This window comes from Crotalus tigris, unplaced genomic scaffold, assembly GCF_016545835.1.
Source record: "Crotalus tigris isolate CLP2741 ecotype Arizona unplaced genomic scaffold, ASM1654583v1 scf7180000024359.8030256, whole genome shotgun sequence".
Lineage (NCBI taxonomy): Eukaryota > Metazoa > Chordata > Lepidosauria > Squamata > Viperidae > Crotalus > Crotalus tigris.
This window is the reverse complement of record NW_024100528.1, coordinates 629,996-654,152: the sequence shown is the minus strand read 5'-3', so window position 1 is coordinate 654,152 and position 24,157 is coordinate 629,996. Positions and strand designations below refer to the sequence as shown.

Genomic DNA, 24,157 nt, shown 5'->3' with positions numbered 1-24,157 from the left:
AACTTCCTGACAGTTAGAACAATTAACCAGTGGAACAACCTGCCTCCAGAAGCGGTGAATGCTGCAACACTGGAAGTTTTAAAGAAGAAACTGGACAGCCATTTGTCTGAAATGGTATAGGGTTTCCTGCCTGAGCAGGGTGTTGGACTAGATGACCTTCCAACTTTATTATTACTATTATTATCGATCATCGCACAGTCAGCCAGATGTTCAGACTGGATTTGGCATTTTGTCTACCTATCGAGTCCTTACCCAGGACCTGGGATAGGCAGATGTGGATGTTTGATGGTATTACAGATATCGTCGCAGGATGGAAGCATTTCCTAGTAAGGCCGCCTTTTGCAATTGACTAATAGCGAATTTGTCAATGCCAATGGTGTTCAAGTAGTGCTCCAGTTGTTTTGGGATTGCACCCAAGGCACCTATTATTATTGGTACTACCCTTGCTTGCTTTTGCCACAGTCTTTCTATTCTATTTGTAGGTCTTTGTATTTTGTTATCTTCTCCAGTTCTTTCTCGTCTATTCTGCTGTCTCCAGGCACTGCCACGTCCACTATCCAGACTTTTTTGTCTTTCTTATCGACCATTGTTAAGTGTGGGGTGTTATGTTGCAGGTGCTTGTCTGTTTGAATTCTGAAGTCCCAGAGCAGTTTAATTTTATCATTTTCTATGACTTTCTCTATTTTATGATCCCACCATTTTTTGCTTACAGGCAAATGATATTTTTTGCAGATCTTCCAATGCACCATTGTTGCTATTTTGTCATGCCGCTGCTTGTAGTCAGTCTGTGCAATCTTCTTGCAACAGCTTACCAAGTGGTCCACTGTTTCTTCAGCTTCTTTGCATAGGCGGCACTTACTGTCTGTTGCTGTCTTCTCAATGTTGACTTTGTATGCATTTGTTCTTAAGGCTTGGTCTTGTGCAGCCAGAATTAGTCCCTCGGTCTCTTTCTTCAATTTTCCTGCTCTTAGCCATTGCCAGGTTTTATTATTATCTGCTTTCCCATCTATTTTTTTAATGTATTGGCCATGTAGTGCTTTGTCTTCCCATGCCTCTATTCTGTTCTTCATTGGTCTTTCTTGTAGGCCAGTTTGGTCTCTCCAGTAGTCAGTAAGCCTTCCTGATATACTAATTTCAGTGCATCTTCATCATTGTTCTTCAGATATTCTTCCAAAGCCATTTTTTCTTCTTCAACCCTCTGATGTACTTGTAGCATTCCACGCCTACCTATTTGCCTTGGTAGATAAAGTCTGTCAATGTCACTGCGTGGATGAAGGGCATGATTCATTGTCATTATTTTTCTGGTCTTCCTATCTATTGCTTTTAGTTCTGCTTGAGTCCAGTCCACTATTCCAGCTGTGTACCTAATGACTGGGATTGCCCAGGTGTTGATTGCCTTTATGGTATTTCCTCCATTGAGTTTGGATTTTAAGATCTTCTTCACTCTCTTGATGTATTCACTCTAATCTTTTTCTTGACTTCAGTGTGCTTGATGTTGTCAGCTTGAAGGATACCCAAGTATTTGTAGTACTCTTCCTCCTCCAGACTCTTAATGTTATTTTCGTGGGGCATCTTGATTCCTTCAGTTTTCACTACTTTTCCTTGTTTGATAGTAAGTGTGGCACATTTGTCCAAGCCAAACTCCATTACAATATCTTGGCTATATATACGGACAGTGTTGAGCAGCGATTCTATTTCAGATGATGTTTTTCCATACAGCTTCAGATCATCCATATAAAGGAGGTGGGATAGTCTGGCAGATGTTTTTGATGTTTGATAGCTATGTCCTGAGTTATTCAGTATTGTTGACAGAGGAAACAGTGCAATAACAAATAGTAATGGTGATAATGAATCTCCTTGAAATATTCCTCTCTTGATATTAACCTCTCCCAGCCTCTCACCATTGATCTGCAACTGTGTCTTCCATTGTGCCATCGATCTTTGCACAATTTTTCTGATGTTTCTACTGACTCCTGTTATTTCTAGGCACTTTATTATCCAATCATGTGGCAGAGAGTCAAATGCCTTTTTGTAGTCAATCCATGCCACATTCAGGTTGGTCTTCCTTTTCTTGCAGTTTTCCAAGATCATTTTGTTTATTAGGAGTTGATCTTTTGTTCCTCTGCTATTGGGGCGGTTTCCTTTCTGCTCAGGTGGAAACAGATTGGTTTCAACTAAATGCTGTTGTACTGCATCAGCTACCACACCAGTTAGTAATTTGAAGTTGTTGATAAGCAGGTAATTGGCCTGTAGTTGCCTGGTGTTGCCCCTTTTGCTGGATTTTTCATTATTAGGTAGGTTTTTCCAGTTGTTAGTCACTTTTCAATTTCTCCTCCTTGTAGTATATTGTTGAACTGCTTGACAATGAGTGGGTGTATAACAGTTAGATGTTTCAACCAAAACCCATGCAGTTCATCTTCACCTGGTGCTGACCAATTTTTGATTTTCTTTGCTCTTTTTTCTACCATTTTTGTTGTTATTACTAGTTCTTTCATTTCAACTTCTCTTTTATTTGCATCCACCTCTTTTAACCAAGCCGCATCCTTGTTGTATTTCTTTGGGTTATCCCATATCTGCTTCCAGAACTGCACTGTTTCTTCCTTGCCAGGTACTGACTGATTCATTGCAGTTTCTCCATTGATGGATTGGTAGAAACATTTCTGATTGGATTGAAATTGGAGGTTCTCCCTATAGTTTGCAATTCGAGCTTTATATCTACTGATTTTCCTGGCTATAGCTGTTATTTGTTGCTTTATTACTTCCAGTGCTTCCTTGATCTTCCTTATTTCTAAGTGGTATTTCTTGATTAGGTATTCTTTGGTCTTCTTGTTCTTCAGCTTCTTTTCTTTCATCTGTTCTAGCTTGCTTGTATGTGATCTTAACTTGCTGATCTTATTTTCTAGTCTAACCTTCCATTTTTGTGGAGCACTGTTTGTTTGTTTTTCTTTTTTGTTGATTTTGCATCCCAGGTATTCAGTTATAACTGCCGCTGTGCTGTACATTAGTTGGTTTGTTTCTTGCATCAAGTGTTGGTGCTTATACTTGATATTGCAGTATTTGCATCTTTTAATGCTTGTGCTAGCTGTTTCTTTGGAACAAGCTTCAATGCAGGCAGCCTTATTCTGTTGTTTTTGTGCTGTTCTAGATGCTCAGTTATTCTTTGTTTCAATTCTTTTATTTCTTTAGTTAGAGGGTTATTATTATTATTATTATTATTATTATTATTATTATTATTATTGTTCTTATTCTTATTATTTTCAGTCCATGTCATTTTTGCATAATTTAATCTGAAACAAATGTTTTCCAAATCAATTTTGTATTGCATCTTCATCAACTGTTTTACTCCTGAAGCACTGACTTTTTTTCTCAACTGCCATCTAAAAGAAACATGAAATATCAAGACCCATCTGCATTGTTCCTCATTTTTTGTTAAATACCATAGATAGAAACAGTTGCCTTATACCATAGATTGGACTAGCTCTACAAAAAAGGATCTCCATGTGAATATTTTCTGTGCTTATTTTAGCTTTTTCCATTTCCCAATCATGCTACTTAAGCACAACTCTCTTCCTTGTTTAAGATACTGTAGCATAAATCTATTCCACACCATAATTGCTTCTATAATGCAATTCAGTCAATCAGTGCAATCTATATTTCTTGGGAAATCCCAATCCTTCTGTGGGGAATTGGTTCTAAGATGTACTTGAATCAACCACTGACATTTGGTTTGACTTGATTTCTTCATGTCATATATCAAGATTATGAAGATGAACAGGAGAAAGACATACTACCAATTAAGCTTTCAGTCACTCTAAAATGTTTTATTGCCCTTTCTATTTTCATTTAAGTTGGCCTTGGATGTGCTTTTACTATTCACTATTTTTTTCATTGCACATTGGATTTAAGGATGCCAGCAGATATCAGATGTCAGAAATATATCTGCAGTATGTATTATTTTCCATTTATGATGGAATACAGAGACATTATAGAATTGTGAAGCCTTGGATATCAGGAAAGAAAAGAAGAAAGGAGAAAGAAGAAAGGAGAAAGGTTATTTCCAACATGTTATAGGTATATAAAAATTATGTATGTTTCTATAATTTCCTTTATTTGCATTGTCCAATTGATTTAAAGTTTACCAGTATATATAATGTATTAAAAATGTACCAAAGTGCTTAAGGAAAACATGCTATAGTAAAAAAAATGCTGTAAAAACAGAGATACTGTACTTGTACTACACTTCTCCCAAAATAATTTAAAATAAGATATCATTGCCTTTTGTCCTGTCTGCAAATGCTGCAAATTTCCTTATATCCATCTCATTTTATTGGTAACTGATCTTTTGTACAAAATAACATCATCATCATCATCAACAACAACAATAACAACATTTTCCTTTCCCTCTGTGGTACTAGCCTTTGTTGTTGTTGTTCCCAGACCAGCAGGTAATTTCTGATACTGGAGGCTGCATTATAACCATTATGCTTAGAAACCATTGATAGTCTTATACATCTTATTTTGTTATTAAAGTTTGTCATTAAAGCTTCTCGGGCCACATCAATACAATCCTAGTGGAGGATCACTTAAATATGAACCAGCAATATTCTGCAGCTGCCAAAAAAGTCAATACAACCCTAGGCTGCATTAACAGAGGGATAGAATCAAGAGCATGTGAAGTGTTAATACTACTCTATAATGCCTTGGTAAGACCACTCTTGGAATACTGCATCCAGTTTTTGTTACCACAATGTAAAAAAGATGATGAGACTCTAAAAAGAGTACAGAAAAGAGCAACAAGGATGATTGGGGACTGGAGGCTAAAATATATAAAGAATGGTTACTGGAATTGGATAAGTGTAGTTTAATGAAAAGAAGGACTAGAGCAGGGACGTCAAACTGCCGGCCTACAGGCTGGATGCATCACGTGGAAGCCATGCCCACCCCATTGCCGGTAATGGCAAAACTGTCTCGATATGTTATGCGACGTCACATGACATTGTGAGTTTGACATGTCTGGACTATAGTGATAGTAGTGTTCCAATATGTCAGGGGTTGCCATAAAGATGAAGCCAGGACAAGAAGCAATGGATGAAAACTAATCAAGGAGACAAGCAACCTAGAACTTCCTGACAGTTAGAAAAATTAACCACTGCCTCCAGAAGCGGTGAATGCTCCAACACTGGAAGTTTTTAAGAAGAGACTGGACAGCAATTTGTCTGAAATGGTGTAGGGTTCCTGCCTGAGCAGGGTGTTGGACTCGATGACCTCCAAGTTCCCTCCAATTTTATTATTATTATTATTATTATTATTATTATTGATCATTGCACAGTCAGCCAGATGTTCAGACTGGATTTGGCATTTTGTCTACCTATCGAGTCCTTACCCAGGACCTGGGATAGGCAGATGTGGATGTTTGATGGTATTACAGATATCGTCGCAGGATAATAATAATAATAATAGTAGTAAAGTTGGAAGGGACCTTGCAGGTCATCTATCCAACCCCCTGCTCAGGCAGGAAACCCTACAACATTTCGGACAAATGGCTGTCCAGTCTCTTCTTAAAAACTTCCAGTGTTGGAGCATTTACTGCTTCTGGAGGCAGGTTGTTCCACTGATTAATTGTTCTCACTGTCAGGAAGTTTCTCCTTAGTTCTAGGTTCTTCTCTCCTTGATTAGTTTCCACCCGTTGCTTCTTGTCCTGCCTTCAGGTGCTTTGGAAAATAGCTTAATTCCCTCTTCTTTATGGCAGCCCCTGAGATATTGGAATACTGCTATCATGTCCCCCTTGTCCTTCTCTTCATTAAACTAGACATACCCAATTCTCGCAACGTTCCTTATATGTTTTTAGCCTCCAGTCCCTAATCATCTTTGTTGCTCTTCTCTGTACTCTTTCTAGAGTCTCAACATCTTTTTTACATCGTGGTGACCAAAACTGGATGCAGTATTCCAAGTGGCCTTACCAAGGCATTGCAGGAGTGGTATTATTACTTCACATGATCTTGATTCTAATCCCTCGGTAATGCAGTCCTAGCACTGTGTTGGCCACTTTTTTGGCAGCTGCCGCACACTGCTGGCTCATATTTAAGTGATGTCTACTAGGATTCCGAGGTCCCTCTCACAGTTACTACTAGTGAGCCTGGTGCCACCTATGCTGTACTTGTGCATTTGGTTTTTCTTGCCTAAATGTAGAACCTTGCTTTTTTCACCATTGAATTTCATTTTGTTAGTTAGTGCCCAGTGTTCAAGTCTGTCCAGATCCTTCTGTATCCTGAAGCCTGTCTTCTGGAGTGTTGGCTATTCCTGCCAGCTTGGTGTCATCTGCAATTTTGATGAGTTCCCCATCTATCCCTTCATCCAAATCATATAGATGCAGTACGATTGAGGACCACTCGCTGAGTATGGCCGGTCAGCCAGCTACGGATCCATCTGGTGGTGGTTCTGTCTACCCCACATTTCTCTATCTTGTCAAGTAGTAGGTTGTGATCTACTTTATCAAATGCCTTTATCAAATAGAAGCAGTTCCTAGTAAGGCTGCCTTTTGCAATTGACTAATAGCAAATTTGTCAATGCCAATGGTGTTCAAGTGGTGCTCCAGTTGTTTTGGGATTGCACCCAAGGCGCCTATGACTATTGGTACTACACTTGCTTGCTGTTGCCACAGTCTTTCTATTTCTATTATTATTATTATTATTATTGATCATCGCACAGTCAGCCAGATGTTCAGACTGGATTTGGCATTTTGTCTACCTATCGAGTCCTTACCCAGGACCTGGGATAGGCAGATGTGGATGTTTGATGGTATTAAGATATCGGCGCAAGGATGGAAGCCGTTCTAATAAGGCCGCGCCTGTTGGCAACTGACTAATATCAATATTGTCAATGCCAATGTGTTTCAGTGGTGCTCCAGTTGTTTTTGGGATTGCACCCAAGAGCCGTTGACTATGGTACTACCCTTGCTTGCTTTTGCCACAGTCTTTCTATATCTAATTTCTAGGTATTTGTATTTTTGTTATCTTCTCCAGTTCTTTCTCTTTTTCTTTCTCTGCTATCTCCGGCACTGCTGCCACATCCACTATCCAGACTTTTTTGTCTTTCTTATCGACAATTGTTAAGTCTGGGGTGTTATGTTGCAGGTGCTTGTCTGTTTGAATTCTGAAGTCCCAGAGCATTTAATTTTATCATTTTCTATGACTTTCTCTATTTTATGATCCCACCAGTTTTTGCTTACAGGCAAATGATATTTTTTGCATATCTTCCAATGCACCATTGTTGCTACTTTGTCATGCCGCTGCTTGTAATCAGTTTGTGCAATCTTCTTGCAACAGCTTACCAAGTTGTCCACTGTTTCTTCAGCTTCTTTGCATAGGCGGCACTTACTGTCTGTTGCTGTCTTCTCAATTTTGACTTTGTATGCATTTGTCCTTAAGGCTTGGTCTTGTGCAGCCAGAATTAATCCCTCGGTCCTGCTTTGCTTTTCAATTTTCCTGCTCTTTAAGCCATTGCCTTGCCGTGTCTTGTTATTATCTGCTTTCCCAGTCTATTTTTTTTAATGTATTGGCCTATGTAGGCGTTGTCGTCCCCATTCCTCTATTCTGTTTCTTCATTTGGGTCCTTTCTGTAGGCCAGTTTGGTCTCTCCAGTGGTCCTAAGACCTTCCTGATATACTAATAATTTCAGCAGTGGGGGCATCTTCTCATTGTTTCTTCGATATTCTTTCCAGAAGCCATTTTTTTCGCTTCTTGACCATCGGTGTACTTGTAGCATTCCACGCCCACCTATTTCCTTGGTAGATAAAGTCTAATCAATGTTCACTGCGTGATGAAGGGCATGATTCATTGTCATTATTTGTCTGGTCTGCCTATCCATTGCTTGTAGTTCTGCTTGAGTCCAGTCCACTATTCCAGCTGTGTACCTAATGACTGAGATTGCCCAGGTGTTGATTGCCTTTATGGTATTTCCTCCATTGAGTTTGGATTTTAAGATCTTCTTCACTCTCTTGATGTATTCACCTCTAATCTTTGTCTTGACTTCAGTGTGCTTGATGTTGTCAGCTTGAAGGATACCCAAGTATTTGTAGTATTCTTCCTCATCCAGACTCTTAATGTTATTTTCGTGGGGCATCTTGATTCCTTCAGTTTTCACTATTTTTCCTTGTTTGATAGTAAGTGTGGCACATTTGTCCAAGCCAAACTCCATTACAATATCTTGGCTATATATACGGACAGTGTTGAGCAGCGATTCTATTTCAGATGAGGTTTTTTTTCCATTGACAGCTTCTTTTTTTCCATTATTATTAGAGGTTTCTATCATCGCACAGTCAAGCCAGATGTTCAGACTGGATTTGCATTTTTGTCTACCTATCGAGTCCTTACCCAGGACCCGGGATAGGCAGATGTGGATTTTTGATGGTATTACAGATATCGTCGCAGGATGGAAGCAGTTCCTAGTAAGGCCGCCTTTTGCAATTGACTAATAGCGAATTTGTCAATGCCAATGGTGTTCAAGTGGTGCTCCAGTTGTTTTGGGATTGCACCCAAGGCGCCTATGACTATTGGTACTACCCTTGCTTGCTTTTGCCACAGTCTTTCTATTTCTATTTGTAGGTCTTTGTATTTTGTTCTCTTCTCCAGTTCTTTCTCATCTATTCTGCTGTCTCCAGGCACTGCCACGTCCACTATCCAGACTTTTTTGTCTTTCTTATCGACAATTGTTAAGTCTGGGGTGTTATGTTGCAGGTGCTTGTCTGGTTGAATTCTGAATTCCCAGAGCAGTTTAATTTTATCATTTTCTATGACTTTCTCTATTTTATGATCCCACCAGTTTTTGCTTACAGGCAAATGATATTTTTTGCAGATCTTCCAATGCACCATTGTTGCTACTTTGTCATGCCGCTGCTTGTAGTCAGTCTGTGCAATCGTCTTGCAACAGCTTACCAGGTGGTCCACTGTTTCTTCAGCTTCTTTGCATAGGCGGCACTTACTGTCTGTTGCTGTCTTCTCAATTTTGACTTTATATGCATTTGTCCTTAAGGCTTGGTCTTGTGCAGCCAGAATTAGTCCCTCGGTCTCTTTCTTCAATTTTTCTGCTCTTAGCCATTGCCAGTTCTTGTTATTATCTGCTTTCCCAGCTATTTTTTTTAATGTATTGGCCATGTAGTGCTTTGTCTTCCCATGCCTCTATTCTGTTCTTCATTTGGTCTTTCTTGTAGGCCAGTTTGGTCTCTCCAGTAGTTAGTAAGCCTTCCTGATATACTAATTTCAGTGCATCTTCATCATTGTTCTTCAGATATTCTTCCAAAGCCATTTTTCTTCTTCAACCATCTGATGTACTTGTAGCATTCCACGCCCACCTATTTGCCTTGGTAGATAAAGTCTATCAATGTCACTGCGTGGATGAAGGGCATGATTCATTGTCATTATTTTTCTGGTCTGCCTATCCATTGCTTTTAGTTCTGCTTGAGTCCAGTCCACTATTCCAGCTGTGTCTAATGACTGGGATTGCCCAGGTGTTGATTGCCTTTATGGTATTTCCTCCATTGAGTTTGGATTTTAAGATCTTCTTCACTCTCTTGATGTATTCACCTCTAATCTTTTTCTTGACTTCAGTGTGCTTGATGTTGTCAGCTTGAAGGATACCCAAGTATTTGTAGTACTCTTCCTCATCCAGACTCTTAATGTTATTTTCGTGGGGCATCTTGATTCCTTCAGTTTTCATTATTTTTCCTTGTTTGATAGTAAGTGTGCACATTTGTCCAAGCCAAACTCCATTACAAATCTTGGCTACCAGTGTTGAGCAGCGATTCTATTTCAGATGATGTTTTTCCATACAGCTTCTTTTTCCATTATTATTATTATTATTATTATTATTATTATTATTATTATTATTATTATTATTATTATTATTATTATTATTACTATTACTACTACTACTACTACTACTACTACTACTACTACTACTACTAAGGAGAAATTTCCTGACAGAACAATTAATCCATGGAATGACTTGATTCCAGAAGTTATGGGTGCTCCAAAACTGGAAGTTTTTAAAAGGAGATTGGACAACTGAAATGTTACAGGGTTTCCTGCATGAGCAGGGGGCTGAACTAGAAAACCTCCAAGATACCTTCCAACTCTGTTCTGTTATGTTTCCTTCCCATTTCAGAGCTGACAAGAAATTATGGTGTCTTAAATCTTTTAATTGCCACAATCTTCCCTTTCTCCATACCCAGAAGATGTCTATATTTCTCTACTATATAAAATTTTAACATAAAGCATTCTCAGGGTTATGAGGTGTAGTTTTCTTGGTTGAAATTCTAGCTCTGTCCAGTATCATCCACGAGCAAATTTAATTAACATGCACAACACCCCTTGCTCCAAGCACAATTTTTTCCTGCTATTACATAAACCAGTTGACTTTTTTTTTTTTTTACTCCTTGAAAGTATCTGTTGACTAATCAATTGTTTAACCACTCAGTGGCTACAGAATTAGAGGTTTTATATTTTTTGATCACCATTTGGTGATCATTCAGATTTGTGCATTCTAGGTTCTGTTGATGTTGAGAAAATAAATTAGCAGTGGACATTGATATGGAAATTATAAACTACTCTGCCAACATAACTTGAGAAGAAGAGATAAAGAGTCAGAGGGCCTGAAAATAGTGGCCATTGGAAAGGAATTTCATGCCAGGAAGACTACAGAATACAAAAGATAAGTCGTTTCTATTATATTTCCTATTACATGATACAAACCAGAGATAAGCTAGTCTATTTTGATGGTTCACACTTTCTCCAATGACAGTTCATTGGACAACAAAGCCATTGAAAAAAGTGTTTGCAGAAGCTGGAGTTCCTGTCTCTGACACAGACAAAGGGATTGAAGGAAGTTATTCCTTCTATAAATAACAAGCAGAACTAATTGGAGTTAAAAGTTTTCCAATGCAGAACACTTCTTTTCAGATTGCTTCTTCCAGGCAGATCATCTTGCTAAAATACTGTGTACAGTGTCCAGAAGCAGGATAATATAATCTATTATGATGTAGGTGGTTAAGACATTTGATTTCATGTCATATGGCCTTCCTTAATCTGACCCTATCCAGATGTATTGAACTACTATTGCATCATCTGAGCATTGGTTAGGATGATGAAGTTGTAACCCAGCACCTCCAAAGGAATATTCAGTTTTAAAATGCTAAGATTAGCATGCAGCTGTTCCTTTGAATGTTGCAGATGCTATGATAGTCACCATATTTTTTTCTGTGTAGTTTAAAATGCAAAGCAAACGGTGGATAACATTCTTTCTCTTTGACTCCTGTTTTCATTTCCAAAATAACAGTGCCATCTGCCTATGGAAACATTGGATTTTTTTCTTTTACTACTAAAAGAAATGAATCACTCAAGCAGCTTATACATCAACAGTCATGAAAGATTAATCTATTTTAGGCATGTGCTCATAAAACCTTTATAAAAGTGCATATCCCCCCTTTTCACATAAAAGCCTACTGTTTATATATGTCTGAATAAAAACCATATGTGCCAACAAATATTTTACACACATAGACATATGGTCCTCAAATCTGAGTTTGTTTATTTGTTTGTTTTACTCACCAACATGTATTCCCGAGAAACTGGCATTTGGAAAAAATGAAATAAATGAAGATTTATGAAAACATTTAGGAGGTGTTGGACTCTTTTTATTGGAGGTGTTTAAACAGTGGGTGGCTACCTGTCAGGGATGCTGTAGTCACAGATTTCTGAACTGAACAGTGAGATGACCTAAGTTCCAAGTGTCCTGCTAAAACTAAATTTTGGTAGCCTTTGAGGCATTGTGATATGTTCAATTTAGTTAAATGTTCTCCAAGAATTTCAAATATGCTACTAGACTAGGATTTCACAGAGTGGTCAATATAGACCCCTAAGAGTCAATGGGATTATCTACTTTGTTATTATTATTAGAATAGTATTTATTCTAATAATTAGAATAGTATTTATTAAATTATTTTCACAAGTAAATGATTTTATTTATTCTTTCATTATTTATAAAATAATGACAAAAGGTGCAACCCTCCAAAGATAAATATTCTTTGGCAATGAATTATTTTTGTGTGGTTTGCTTTATTTTTGTCATTATTTAATAAAACAGAAAACACATGTAGTGTGTATACTTTTTTTTTTTTTTAAAGGGAGACTAATGCAACAAGAAAAAAATGGTATATCACTTCAGGAGTAAATTGGTGTAATTCTATAGTCGTCTTATACAATTATTATTCAAGTATATATTTTCCTTATACTATTCTAATTCTAATAAAAACATGATAGCAATAATATAATAATCATGTTTTAATCTACTGTATTTTGTAAAAATGAATACCATATTTATTATATTTTACAATATATGGTCTACATCTAAAAGCAAATCACATCTAGATGGCAATTGCAATTAGGTTTTCATTCCATTGGGTGAAAGGGCTACATATTTATGTCTCCAATGCTGCAATATTAATCTTTTTATCATAATACGGGCATGGAGAATATAGATACACTGTTAAGTTGTCAAATTCCATATACTAGGTATATATTTCAAAAGAATATTATTGCCTGAAAATGTTAGCTTGTGTTGCAATTATATTTATGTAATACAGTACTTTTTCCAAAAATGTATTAAATGTAAGACATTATAATAGTATGGGATTTAAAGAAGCATTATTCTTATTACATTTCCAACAAAATGCTGTTTGTCCCAGTCCTTTCCATACAAAAAAGTTTAGTAAATTCTAAATATTATTTTTATTGTATAAGTCATAATTTGAAGTCAATTGACAGTATTGCTATAGAAGATAAAACATTTCTACATTGTTTAGACAGTATAGGAATTCTTTATTTCACTCATTTCCATTTAGCATCTGCATCTCAAATTCATTTATTGATTTTTAAAAATAAATAAATAATAGAGGTATTTTAGTTTTAAAGTTTTAACAGATTGTTCCAGTATATCTTAGGTGTCTCTGAAGATGAGAATACTACTGATCCATGCAATGTTGTTAACAAATGTTGAAACTGTAGATATTATGACTGGGTTACATACAGTGGTGGGATTCAAATATGTGAACAAGCGGTTCTCTGTGTGGGTGCTGCTTCCGGAAATCCATTCTGGGCCTGGGCAACAAAAAATTAGCTACCAGTTCTGCCGAAGTGGTGTAAACCAGCTGAATCCCACATCTGATTACATATTATAAATGATATGGTAAATATTCATCTTTGTCATCAGTTCAGTGATCCAAAATCAATATCCCTGCTTCCATCCAATGTTTACAAATCACTATCTCTTTTTCTATTTTTAAAGTTGGGTTTTTCCATAAAATCAATTCAGCATGGGAAATAAGGTAAAAAAAAATATATGTATTCCAAAGTTGCCCAAATTGGAAAAATGACAGCAATTGTTTGTATCCAATAATTAATACTATACTTGACAATAGGTAAGAATATGATATAGCTCCAGATTCAGAAAACCAAATCTTTCCACATTAATTGTTAATTGCATTTCCTGTAAAAAAAAAAAGAACCAATAAACTCCATAATAATTTTCTAAATAAAATGTTAACAATTATTTCTCAGTACCTTAATGTCTGCCAAGCTATCTGTCCATAATTATGTCACACTATGTATGCATAAAATATTCAATTACCCAATTTACCTAATCTTCAAAAGTGCTTCTGATTTTTAGTGTGATCCATAATGTGGAGTATGTATATGTTTTCTTCATAAAGATATCTCAGAAATATAGAAGCCTTCCAGTCTATTTAATCCATCTCTTTAATGTGATTGTAAATAATGTTTCCTGAATTTGAATTATAGTGTTTCAAAGATACCATGGCATGAAGGTTTCTCCATCTCATTCTTTTTGGAAGGAAGTACAGTGTTATAAGAAAACTATTAATTTGTGCTATGAAGTAATTAACAAATGGCTTACTGAAATAGGTCAAATTCAGCACAGGTTTTCATCTACATAGAGCGTAGTAATAGAAAAAAAGCCATATATCTTGAAACAGATGGTTAATGGATGATTCTGAAATAAATGGAAGACAATATGATTGTGAGTAATTGGCCTTTAAATCCTTTAATATGACATTTTAAATAAGTCAGGGATACAGTTCTGATTTTCAAACAATTAAACATACATTATTTTTGTTTTGATTAGTCTGATGGATGGGAATGTAACTCATATAATGTGAGTTATATGAAATATACATACAGTTCTTGAAAAAATTATATATGCTTATTTGGAGCTACATGGCCAAAATCTCAAATTGCACATCACTTATATACAATGGTACTTCCTTTCAGCCAGTCAAAACTCATGCTTCCACTTCAGTGATTAATGAAAAATTGGGAAGAATTGTATGTTAGTTTATTTCTGATTAAATAAAGTTGGATATAAAAGTTCTGACATATCTATGAGAACTTTAGCTGAGAATAGTAAAAGGTTTCATCCTATCCAAAATTCAATGGTAGAAATATTGAAAATAATATATTATTCTACATCATTCTGAAGTGGGAAAACAAGGAATAATAATTTGATTTTAAGATAAATAATACATTTTTTTCAAATGTACAAATCTGAAAAAATTAAAATACCATGTATATATGTCCAATTTGTATCACTTACTTCCTGCAGCAGTTGTCTGCAACAAAATGTTGATTACAGTCCCCAGACATGAAAAGATTATCCATCATTTATGGTGATTACTCCAGTATTCACTATGCACTATTGTCTAGGGTGGGTGGGTGGGTGGGTGGAAGGAAAGAAGGAAGGAAGGAAGGAAGGAAGGAAGGAAGGGAGGGAGGGAGGGAGGGAGGAAGGAAGGAAGGAAGGAAGGAAGGAAGGAAGGAAGGAAGGAAGGAAGGAAGGAAGGAAGGAAGGAAGGAAGGCAGACTATAGATATGCCAGAAGATATGCACTGGGAATGCGTATAATTCATACTTCACTTGGTATGATTTATTATTTATTAAAAAGGCACAAAACCTACCCCTAAATCAAATGGATAAACTAAATGGTAAAAAGAAGCACATGATGAGAATCAATGAACTATTTTCTATTGTCAATTTATCTTTGATTGAAGTTTCAGGTACTGGTTCTTATTTATAGGCTATTGTAAACATATGTAAAACTTATTACCGTAAATGCCGGCGTATAAGACGACTTCCGCGAGTGCTGAAATCGGCGCCAAAGATGGGGGTCGTCTTATACGCCGAGTCGTCTTATACGCCGGAAATACTGGTAGTTTCCGGTGTATAAGATGACGTTCTAGGAATGCGGCCCGGCTATAAAGACGGGGGTCGTCTTATACGCCGGGTCGCCTAATACGCCAGCATATACGGTACATTAGTTACATTACTATGTGTATAAATTAAAAAAAAGTGGGGGAAAAACAGAAAAAAAATGTTACAGCCAATTCAGTTTTTCTCAAAGTCAGCAAGAATTCAGCCTGATAAATGGAGAAAGAAAATAATATTTTAACTGCTTTGGTCTAAATTCCTTCTCATGCTCTACTTTATATGCTCTTCAGTAGCTCTTCTGAAATACTGAAAATTGAAAATGAAGTGATCTAAAATCAGTTAAAATTTCTTATTTCAACTTTTGTTATTAACTTTTTCTTTAATCAATAATATGATGGCTTTTTAATTAGCCGTCCAATACACTTCTTTGGAACAACAAACAGGGGATTTTTTCTGTCTTCAGGAAACAAACAAAAATAGTGGCAGTTGCTGCATAGGAGTTGTTATGTCTCTTTATAGCTGAGAAAAAGATTATATAAATTCAGGTTCTATCATTCTAAATTCAATGATTACTAAATTCCCTTTGGTAACAGGACCTTCAGATATCAACACAATCATAGGAAAAAAGAGAAAGTGAATCTTGAAAAAAATCCTTTTTAAACATTACATTATACTGACTTTATTCATAAAATTATATACTGTACCATGTCTTAGTAACAGAAAATACCAGTGGATTTTAATCAGGCTTGGATCTCAGCATGTTTTTCCAAGTGTCTAGTTATGCAACTACTTTAGATTTTGTTCCACTTTTTTAAAATTCCAAAAGAATATGGGAATTATTCTTAAAACAACTTTGGACACATTATGCAAAGACTTTCCTCTCTGGGAGTCAAAAATAGTTTGATGGCACTAATCAATCAATCAAATAAACATATTTTACATCTTCATGTGTTGTTTCTCCAGTGTGATATACAGTATATCATCACCTGCCAGTAATGTCTCTCTTGATTCTATATTGGACAAACAGAACAGACTTTCTGCAAAAGAATTAATGGATAAAATTTGACATAAAACAAGGACAACGGATATGTTTTGACAAACATGTCAAAACAAGGACAATCAATTACAGATTTCAACATTCCTATTTTAGAGCAATGAAATTACATCTTCACAGAGTGAGAAACTTCCAATTACATATTAATATTCCAGACTATCTAAAAATGTCTTAACATACACAATGGAGTTTAACACATTACAATTGCTAATTGATAAGATACTTGTAATCTATCACATGTACACTAACCTGCAATTAAATAATCATACTTTCTTTCCCTTCCAACCCTTGCTTTCAAGTCCTACATCAGTTTAACCACTCCATACATCTAATGAACTAAGCTACAGCTCATGAAAGCATATCCCTTTTAATAGAATTGGTTTAAAAATATGCTACAGACTGCTGCTGATAGTATGAATGATTACATTAGGAAAAGTAAAGAGGCTATACTTATAGAATTTATAAGTAAATGCTCTTAAAGAGAGCAAAAACTATATTGGAATACAAGAGGGGTATAATTCAAAGTCAGACTAACATGCAGAAAAGCAAATTACTCCATTAGGTTAATCCTTGACCATGACTAAAACTGTGTATAATGTAGGGACTCCTTATTCAACATTGTGCCAATCCAGAATTAGCACTATAAAGCAGTATTCCTTAATATTGTCAGGCAACTGCAGCATTCTTTGAGCATTTCTGCAGGTGAATTAATTTCTGTCTCAGAAATACAGTCTGAACATTTCTTCAGGATTAACACTGAGTTGTTGAGCATTAGTTACATTTGGTTGGTGGATTTCTTATCTTATTCTGATGTTGGTTTCTTAGGCTCCCTTCCCTCAGTTCTTCCCCCTCGTGCTGTCAGGGTGCCAAGGGCACTTATGGTTGTCCCCTGCATGGTAAGTAGTGCCATTCACTTACTGCCATGCTACTATGGTTTTTTTACTGAGTGAATATTTTTTTCCTGCTATAAAAACAACACAAGACCACAGTGTGGGCACTGGTTAGAAATGGATTTTGGTGCTTCCATAATGTTTTGTTAGAGGTAACATTAATTGTGACTTGGTAGAAATGTAGAAATAAGAAAAATTCCCTTTGTCATTTTTCAAATAATTAAAGATTATTCCATCTTATCAAGAAGCCAACACTGTACCTGACTGCTCTGGACAACTTTTTCCAGTTTCTATAGTTCCATTTTTGGGAAAAGTTCTAGAGAAAGCAGTTGTGTAGAAAATACATCAAAGGAAGAAGTGGATTACATGAATCCTTTTTAGTCAGGATTCATGCACGGGCATGGGTCTGAGATAGCATGGGCTTACTTTTGGAAAATACTTGGCAGGAGTGGGATGTGGGAGGTGCAGCCATCTTTGATTTTCTTGACTTTTCAATGGCTTCCAACACCATCACACAAGGTAATCTTCTGGACTGACTTCAGGGTTTGGAAGATGACATTGTGTTGTGCTAATTCTTCTCCTTCCTCCAGTCAATATTGATGGGAGGAAAATGGTCCGGCCAATGGGCCTTGCTTTGTGGTATTCTGCAGAGCTTGTTACTCTCTCCTCTTGAGTTTAACATTTACATAAGCCACTAGGTGAGATCATCCAATGGTTAAGAATGAGATATCATGGTATGGATATATCTGTGATATATATCCGCTATGGACCATCTGAGTGATTCCATGGGGGTTAGTGCCTGAAGACTGTGGGAATCTGAATGAGGAATAACAGGCTTCAACTGAACCCTAAACCAAATGGCTCTGGTCTTTAGAATTCTGGAGAATTCCCATCTCTAGTTCTGGATGAAGTTGCACTACTCCAGATATACTGTAGCTGGTGTGGGAAGCCTTCTGGGAATTTGGAAATCCTCCTCTACTTATGGCTTCCTAAATAACTTCTCTTTTGCTTAATTGTTTAATGTAAAAGTTAATGTCACAATAGTTTTAATTGACAAAACATCTTGCCTATCTATATCATCTATATCAGTGTTTCTCAACCTTGACAATTTTAAGGCATGTGGACTTCAACTCCCAGAATTCCACAGCCAGCAATGCTGGCTGTGGAATTCTGGGAGTTGAAGTCCACATGCCTTAAAATTGTCAAGGTTGAGAAACACTGATATATATCTAATCTTTCTATATTTCTCAATCTACTGTTGTAGTAACATTCCATCACTTTCAGGTTGTCTTGTCTTGTCCATGTGTGGCTTGTTATTGTAGTACATTTCTATCAGATTGTCTGGTTTCCTAACATCTGATGAGAGCCTTCTAGTATTTTGTGTCATCTGTGGTAGGGAGGTGAAACATTAGGGGGTCTTTGCCTAATGTAGGTACCAACTGGGATTTGAAGCTAGTCACATGAGCACCATAAGGAGGACACAGGAAGACTGCACATTCAAACATCACTAAAGATAAGACAAGTCCTAAAGAGCCAGTTCAATAGGAATAACAAGATCTACACCATTAACACATATGTTTTCCAATCATTAGATAACCTGCAGAACAGTGTATTGGCCAAAGGAGATATGAAGGCTGCCAATTTGAAGACTAGGAAACTCCTCATAACATCCATTAGTTTCTATCCCAAGTCCAACACTCAAGTCTACCATAAGAAGGTAGTGTCTGTTGGGTATCAAAGCCACTAATCTGGATGTAACCCATAGCATCCATGAGTACATCAGTAAGATAACATCCAAAAATGGGTTGCTGAGAGAAAGCCTGAGTCATCAACAGAAATGGGAGGAAGATCAAGCAAAGGAAGTGACATGGCAATACAAGAGCCTGCATGGGCTGTTCCATTCACAGATAGGTGAGGTAGGTGACAATGAGAAAACCTCCTAATGGTTGGAAAGGGTTGGACTAAAAAACAGCACTGAATCATCTATCATAGCAGCACAGGAAAGGCACTAAGTATAGGATGCAAGGTGTAGTCTATGCAAAAAGGTCTTGGAGACAATCCAAAACTTACTAGCAGAATGTAAGCATACACTGAACATCATAACTTCATCTAAGGAATACACATACCACATATAGGGGTCAGAACAGTGAGTGTAATGCACACATATGCTGTATTTACCACAGTTTATTTACAACTCTCCCCAACAAAATGCGACACAGGATTAACTTGTTAAATTAACAAGTAACAAAGTAAAGTAACTTGTTAAAGTAACAAGTAACAAAGTAAAGTAACAGTCAGCTTGATTGACATTCTTAATGGCTAAATATCCTGCTTTGTTAATTGTTCTCTTTATGGACAGAGAGAAATTCCTCTGTACTCCATCTAGAACAGGAGTGTCAAACTGCTGGCCCGCAGGCCAGACGCATCATCCAGAAGCTGTACCCACCCCATTGCCGGCAATGGCAAAACCATCCCAATATGTTGCACGACATCATGTGACATCGCGAGTTTGACATGTCTGATCTAGAACTTTTATGAATTATAAAACAGTTAGTTCTCAATTGTCAAATCTATGCATTTGTTCATCTTCAGTCTTGGTAATCCTATATAAGAACTTGTTGAACAGTCTTTGATGCTCTTTTCTGTTAGCACCAGAAACTAGTGATTTGCCTAGATTTAATAAACCAGTTGTTAGCATGGTCTTAGGTGACATTTTCATAACTCTCTCACTGAGCAGTTCCTGGCTTCCCATGCCAAATCATGTAATGAACTTATTTGAAGGCATGGTGCCACTGGACTATCCTAATATGCTGCTCTGCCACTGCTGTACTTTTTTCCTGTAAGGTGTAAAGTACTACCTTTTCTTTGCCAGCTTCAGCTGCAATAGTTTCAGAAATGCTCACCTGTTTGTTGTTTTCTCTCTGGCATTAGCTGCTCAGCTTCAAGTTCTACAGCATAAAGGGGGAGAAAAAAGCCTTTCTATCTCTCCTTGCAAAGAACAGTGTTTCTCTCTCAACCCAGCCAATTCTAATCTACAAATCTATGGAAGAATGGTTTCCTTCACGCCTCTTTCTGCTAGTTTAAATTCTTGTCTTTTCTCTTTCCCAGAGCAATCAGCAAAGGCTTGTGAGGCCAAAAACAGGCAGTGGAGAAAGGGAGGGGTTGCAGGATATTCCCCTTCAAGCTATGGAGACTTTTTCTTTTTACAGCATGGATTTGGAAACAACAAAAAACAGTAGAGCAGAACAGAGACTATTCTTGGCTAAAATGATTTTTAGAACAATGTTATGATAAAAAAAAACTGCTAAAAGAGTCTTTGTTACCTGTATCAAAGGTGATGAAGGTATCTACCCTCAATTTTAGTTACCACAAAACAATAATTAAGGAAGCTAATCATCACCCCAACTGCTGACTGCACACTGATCTGCACATATCAGGATGGGCTGCTGATATCATCAGGAGTGATTATTCAATCCAGACTGATGCTGTTGCATGATGCCGATGGTTCATACCTGGGCCAAAAGACATGGGTAGTAATTGTCTCCAATTCAAACTGCAAGGCATCAGATAGTAAGAGGGCCACCTTCTCACATTCTTCTCATATCCTCATATCCACCTTCTCATATCCTTCAGCAGCTACTCAGACTTACCAATTTAAACTTACATTTCAAAGAAACTGAGTTATCTGAATGAAAAGAAAGAAGTTGCTTTAAATAAAGAAATAAAATTCAGAAATAATGAAAGTAGAATTCCTGCAGTTTTTAAAAAATTAACTATTATTTCTTCTATTGTCACCATAATTTATAATTGTCATTAATTGCTACTTAATAGTTTTTTGTAATAACATTTTTAAAACTGTAAATGAAATGTATGTGTCCTTTTATACATACTTTTTTTAAAAAAAGTAATCTTACTTGATCTATCATCTATATATTAAAAATCACCATAAAATATTTTAATAGTTCTATAATTACTGCTTGAAGGTGTTGGTTTCCATATTCAATTTGTGAAGTACAAATACTTAAAATCCAATTTTTAATTCTGATATTTTTTTCTATATACACTTCACAATAACTTCATAATAACATACCAAGACAGATATTCCAAACTTAACATTTTTTTAAACTGAAGTGATATAGTTTCAGCCCACTTCTACATTTTCCAAGGCAAATAATAATTAACTCCCCAATGAGGCATTACCTTGACATGATTGTTAAACTGCCTGCTCAAGGATGAGAGCTATGCAGAGGTTCAACCATACTGGAGAGATCTCATTATAGGAGATATATGAAGAGTGTCTCTCCCATTTCAACATAGTGAGGCACAATTTATACAAATCTATAATGAATTGGTTGTTGACTGGATCAAGAAAAATTGTGCTATGTGTTGGGGTTCCTGGATACCTGGTGACAAGTAGGCTAAAGTACTCATGACTATTAACTGCATGGATAGCAGTTACTGGATTACTGGGGAAAAATATTTATCACAAATATACAAAGAGTGAAAACAAAGAAATAATGATTTGATATTATGAAAAGAGGATATATGAAAGAAGATGCCAGTTCTAGAAACAACAACACCTGGAATCAGAAATAACAGAACAAAGGCTAGCAGATCAACATTGATTTATAATGCAAAATAAAGTAACCACAAAAGTTGAACTGGAAGAACTGCAAAGGTTGATAAAATAATTCAGACTGTAGGAGGAGGAGGAGTAAGCAGTAGCTTCTTTGCCACAGCATTCACCCTTTGGAACACCTTACCCTCTAGGTAAGATCTGCTCCACCCTCCTATCCTTCCACAGGAGCTTCAAACATGTCTCTACCTGTTAGCTGGGGATCAAATGGGGAATTCCATGTTGGAGACGGTTACTGACTTGATGGCAGACTCCCTCTCCCCCCTCACTCTCTGCTCTCCACCCATCCATTTTTTAATTACCATATTGATCTATCCTTTTTGTTTTCTTTTTCATTGTTTATTTTATCATTCTATTATTTTATTTGGTTTTTCATTCTCTTTTCATTTCTTCTTTTTTATTGTTGTAAGCTACCTATTGTTGTAGGTAGCAAATAAATTTAACAAAGAAAAATAATAATAAAATAAGCTGAAAAGAAAGAACTTGTATTAACAGAAATGGTGAAGAAAAGAGCAAGGAATATCAAGAATTGGTAAGCATTAGTTGAAGGTGAATTGTGTGATTTTTGATTGAAATATTTGACTGGTGTACATCTACTAATTGCCAAACAGTTTAGCAACATACTAAAAGGAGGTGAATTTGAAGACTGATTATCATCTGGCAAAAGCTGTCTGATAATGAAAGATCCAACAAAAGTGGCAGCACCAGGAAACTGCAGGACAATTACCTGCTTACCAACAACTTTCAAATTACTAACCATATGGAAGCTGATGCAGTTCAACTATAAAAGGTGTTGAAAAATCTCTCTCCACCTGAGCAGAAAGGACACTACCCAAACAACAGAGGGGCAGCTTAACTGACAAAATAAATTTGAAAAATTGTAAGGGAAGGAAGACCAACTTCACTATAATTTAAATTGATTACAAGAAGGCATTTGACTCCCTGATATATGACTGGATAATAAAGTGCCCGGAAATAACAAGAGTCAATATAAACATCAGAAGCTTTGTGCAAGGATCAATGGCACAGTGAAAGTCACAGTTGTTGGTAATGGTGATGGACTTGGAAAGGTTAACATCAAGAAAGGAATCTTTCAAGGATACTCACTTTCATCACTATTGTTTGTCACTGAATTGATTCCTCTGTCAACAATACTGAATAAGTAAAGCCAATGCTATCAAAAACATCTGACCAGCTATCTCTCCTTCTTTACATGTAAAGTAGAATTGCTGATCAACACTGTCTGAATATATTGCTTGAATACATACTGGATAAATTTGACATCCTTACTATCAACAGGGGAAAAAATAATGAAAACTAAAGAAATCAAGATGTCCTATGGAAATAACATCAACAGTCTGGGGGAAAATAATAACTTCAAATACCTGGGCATTCTTCAGGCTGACAGCCTCAAACACTCTTAAATCTGAAAAAAAGGTTAATAATAGATAGAAAAAAGAATGAAGAACTTAAGGTCAAAACTCAGGGACAGAAATATGGATTTACACCTGGACAAGTCCAGTCATTAAAACACCATTTGCATCAATCAATTGCAAAATGCAGCTTTACTTCCAACAGCTTTTATACTGCCACAATAACACCATCAAATAACAACATCTGTCTATTTCAGATACTTGGGAAGGACTCAAGGTAATTGGAAAGGACTCATTTTATGTGGATAAAAATGCCAAATACAGTCTGAACATCTGGCTGACTGTGTGATGAACCATAAAAATAATAAACAGTCACATCTATTCTACAAAAGATGTACATTGACAACCACTGTACAGCTTATCTGTATATGAAGTGAATATGTTTCCAAACAGAGACATCTATTATATCATAATAGTGGGTATGAACAAGTAATCAAAGCATGTGGTCTGTGCGATGCATGTTAAAATGGGAAGGTTTTCAGTTCCTTGGTCACTCCCTGTAGGTTGACACTGTTGTTTTTTTGATACATGCAGATATGCATCAAAGAAAAGGAATTCAAAAATGGGAAGACTGACTCTAGAATACAGAAAAATATCTGAAATATATTAAATGCCAAAGGGAATTGACCCCTCCACACACTTCCCATGGCTTGTGAATAAAGATAGTAAGCTTATAAGTCAGTAAGATGGAAGCAGCATCGTTTATTGGGGGATGCCATTCTGAAAGGCAGGGCTATCACTGAAAAGGAACATTTTGTGGATCAACAACCACCCTAATCACAAGTATGAAAATAAAGGCAAGCTTTCAAAGATTTTTTGGAGCAATTCCAGGGGGAAGCTATGCAGATCTCCAGGGTGATACTGTTTGAAAG

The 24,157-nt window shown here is 36.5% G+C and overlaps 1 long non-coding RNA gene across 2 annotated transcripts in view; it reads right to left on the bottom strand.

The window, feature by feature from the left end:
* Window positions 1-12,855: 12,855 nt before the first annotated feature.
* The window catches only part of LOC120300825, a 117,388-nt gene continuing 106,086 nt past the window's right edge, over window positions 12,856-24,157 (bottom strand). Inside the window, exons 2-4 of one of the 2 annotated variants that reach the window (XR_005554747.1) lie at window positions 20,729-20,901; window positions 13,966-14,061; window positions 12,856-13,539 (exon numbers count right to left, since the gene is read on the bottom strand). This is a non-coding gene — a long non-coding RNA (uncharacterized LOC120300825). The remainder of the gene's footprint in view (window positions 13,540-13,965; window positions 14,062-20,728; window positions 20,902-24,157) is intronic. The other variant, XR_005554748.1, reaches the window with a different exon arrangement.